Source organism: Pteropus vampyrus, unplaced genomic scaffold, assembly GCF_000151845.1.
Source record: "Pteropus vampyrus isolate Shadow unplaced genomic scaffold, Pvam_2.0 Scaffold3, whole genome shotgun sequence".
Classification (NCBI taxonomy): Eukaryota; Metazoa; Chordata; class Mammalia; order Chiroptera; family Pteropodidae; genus Pteropus; species Pteropus vampyrus.
In genome coordinates this window covers 2,368,166-2,371,673 of record NW_011888784.1, presented here as the reverse complement: position 1 = coordinate 2,371,673, position 3,508 = coordinate 2,368,166, and the positions used below count along the sequence as shown (strand labels likewise).

Here is a 3,508-nt window from a genome sequence, read left to right as displayed (position 1 = left end):
TTGGATTCAAGGTCAGTCTAAACTACGGGTAACACTAATGCTGGCTACAAAGGACGGTCACCAGGGCTCCTAGCAGAACAACGAACTGGGATAGAATTTCCTTTGGGCCCCTTCACTTGCTTTTTTTTCATGCTCTCTTTCGTTTCTGGGTGTCTGGTTTCCTCTTGCTCTCCCCTTGTGTCTAAATGGCCGGGTGCTGTGTCCATCAGGTCTGCCTTCCTTCCCCTGAAGTGTTCAGATGCCCAAACACCATTTCTTCCTCTGCAGCGTGGGCCTTGGGTCAGAACTATTATTTCTCCCCAACAGAACAGCTCTAACTACGTGGTTGGGTGGATTCTGTGACTGGAGTAATTGATCTGCACTTAACTCCATCAGAATTAAGGCTGCTAGTCCAGCTGATTTACCCACTGGCACACTCTCTGCTTTGCTGGTGTCCCCTCTCTAATCAGCCCCACTCTTATGTCAGAACTTAGAGGGGGGAGGCAGAAACCTGGCAAAAAGCGATCAACCCCGGATGCAGTAGACAACAAACAATCTTCCCCTGAGCAGTGTTCTGGGTGTGGCGTACACATTGCTTCATTCAATTCTCTCAGCCTGAGGGACAGACATTATCCTCCATCTTGCAGATCAGGACAGAGGCTTAGAAGGACCAAGCACCCTGTTAATGAAAGGAGCCAGGATTTTAAGTGCGATCTCTCTGCTTGAAAGTCTTCCATGCTTCCATCCTGCCTCCCCATGTCCAAAGCTTTTTGGTCTTGCTTCTCCCATGATTCCAATAAAAAGTTTTTTATCACTAGCTGTGACAGTGACTTTCTGTGGATGAATGATGTAACCTTCATTATTCCAAAGAAAAAAGCTTCGGCAAGGGAGGGGCCATCTGATTTCAGTGTGTTGTGCAGTGTTGAGGCTCGGCACTAAGCTCTGGAATCGTCATTATCTTGCTTGACCTCCCAGGAATGCCAGGAGCGGAAGTGTGTGGGTTAATTAGAAAAACTGTTCCATGAATGTTTAGCATTGTTCTTGTTTGCGGTGAAGAGAATGGCCTGGGGGAATACCTACCCAGGCTGGCCCTGGAAAGCCAATTTGCTGGGTCAGCCTGACGTGGATGGTTGGGGCTGATGGAATATAGCCAAGAAAATAGCTCTGCCTTGCTCCCCGTGGACAAGGCTTCAGGACAGGCTAAAAGCTCAACGGGCGAAACCACTGCAGAGCTTGTGGCATGGAGAGCAAACACAGGCTGGGAATCCAGAGACCTGGATCCTCCCAGACCATTGGAAATGTCCCCTTCTGGGCCTCAATAGACTATATGGTCTTTCCATCCCTCCCTTGCCTAGGTTTCTGTAACTCTGGTCTCTCACATCACATATTTAAAAAATACTTGTCAGCATTCACTTTCTCACATGATACTCACATGACCCAAACTCTCTGTGCTTACTCAAGTATCAGAATTAATCTTTGTGCTCCAGGCAGGGTTAGGCTTGATGGAGAGAGTATGGAAGACTTTCTTTGACCTGGCTGCTGTTCTTCAATAATACCATCTTCTCTGAGGTGTCCCCCATCCCTCAGGTGACCTGCTGTTCTGTTGGCACCAATCGTAACACAACGTGATCAGCGGTGCAAATTACATAGTCCTCATGTTGAGATGTGTTAAAGGGCTGAGTAAGCTGGGAGTGACTACGGTTCTGCTTGGAGACTGTTGGTGATTTTGACAGATTCTCTAATTTCTTCAAAAGCTTCTTCCTCTTAAAAACAAATCCTGACTTTCAATTACTGACAAGGACCTAGTCTCATTCTAGCTTTGGTTCCTACATTGGGAGAGATGGAAGAAAGCTTAAGAGATTTAAAGAGGAAACAGTAAAAAGTGAAGCAGAGTTTAGATCATTTAATCATGTGGAAAGCCGGGGACTGTCTAGTTGTGACATTTAAAATAGCTAATAAGCTCCACCTGGTAAGTCATCTTATTGCAGCCTACCTCACATCAGTCCTGATTCCACCATTTGACAGATACAAGAGATCTCTGCCCCATACAAATGAAGATAAACCTGTTTTCCAATAGGAGCAGGATTCTAAATTGAAGGGTTAATGCTTGGAACACGCAGGACCTGACCTGGCCAACTAGACTACAGCTCCAAGAAGAAAAATCATCAGCCCAGGAAAGCTTTTGTCATGTCAAGATGGCACTCAGAGCTTCCACTGAACAGCTCAGCACTTATTTCCGGCTGGTGACAGAGGAGGTGGTGTTTGTCATTTCAGCCCTTGGTTTTATGCCCTGTGCTTTTGCCTTTCACTCTGGTTACTTTCTTATTTATTTATTTATTTATTTATTCATTCATTCATTCATTCATTCATTCATTCATTTTTAGGCGAGGCAACCCTTGGATGACTTCACAGATTGCAAGGACCTTGTCAGTTTACAATCCTTTATTTTTTAGTTTTTATGCCTGCAGCACCTGGTCTTTCTAGGTGGTCTCCCATCCAAGTACTAACCAGGCCTGAACCTGCTTAGCTTCCGAGATCCAAAGGATCGGGCTTGTTCAGGGGAGCATGGCCGAAGACGTCTCTGGTTACTTTAAATGGTGCTATTCTTACCCCCCTACTTATGAACTGTAGTTGGACCCACTTGAGCCCTGCAAAGCCAGTCTGCCTACCTACTTAGTTTAGCACAGGGGTAATGTGGCGAAAGTCAGAAGTTCCCACCTGTCACCCAAAAGTGAAGATTGCATTCTGCCTGGGCTTTGTGCATAGCTCTGGGGATTCATGGCAGAAGGCGAGAGAACAGCGCCTTGCGTGAGCCTCTTGGTCTACCTTGGACACAACTATGGAGTCAGAAGAGCTAGACTTTGTCCATCTGTCTCATTCTCTCAGAGCCCTCGCCCAGGCTGCTCCAGGCCTTCTTGGGAATTGGATACTCCTGAATGCTTTACCTCCTTCTACACTGGTAATCAAAGCGAATGCATGCTGAGGTGTGTTAGGATCTCAGGGGTATTTACATTTTAGCATTCTCTAATGTGGGAGTTGGCACACTTTTTACTTAAAGGGCCAGATAGTAAATACTTTAGGTTTTGCAGGCCACATGATCTCTGTTGCAGCTACTTAACTCTGCCATTGTTGCAGAAATGCAGCCATAGACAATATGTAAATCAGTGTGGCTGTGTTCCAATAAAACTTTATTTATGGGCATTGAAATTTGAATTTCATGTAATTTTCATGCGTTTAAGATATTACTCATCTTTTGCTTTTTTAAAATACTATTTAAAAATGTAAAAACCATACTTAGCTCTTAGAACGTACAAAAACTGATAGCAGGCCAAATTTGGCCTGATTTAACTAACAGCAATGGACACTTGGCTATAATCTCTAGGCATCACCAGAGACTATTAGCTCCTGCCTCTGGAACTTCTCTCCTTGAGCCAATTTAGATCAGGCCAGAGAGGCCCCAGAAATGCTGGGAGCCAGGGTTACTATTATTGCTGTAGGCCTAGCTGTGTCTTAGTCTCCTCCAATCCCT

At 45.2% G+C, this 3,508-nt stretch overlaps 1 pseudogene; it reads right to left on the bottom strand.

Moving 5' to 3' along the window:
- Positions 1 to 2,438: 2,438 nt before the first annotated feature.
- LOC111741512 lies at positions 2,439 to 2,556 on the bottom strand (annotated as a pseudogene).
- Positions 2,557 to 3,508: the final 952 nt, after the last annotated feature.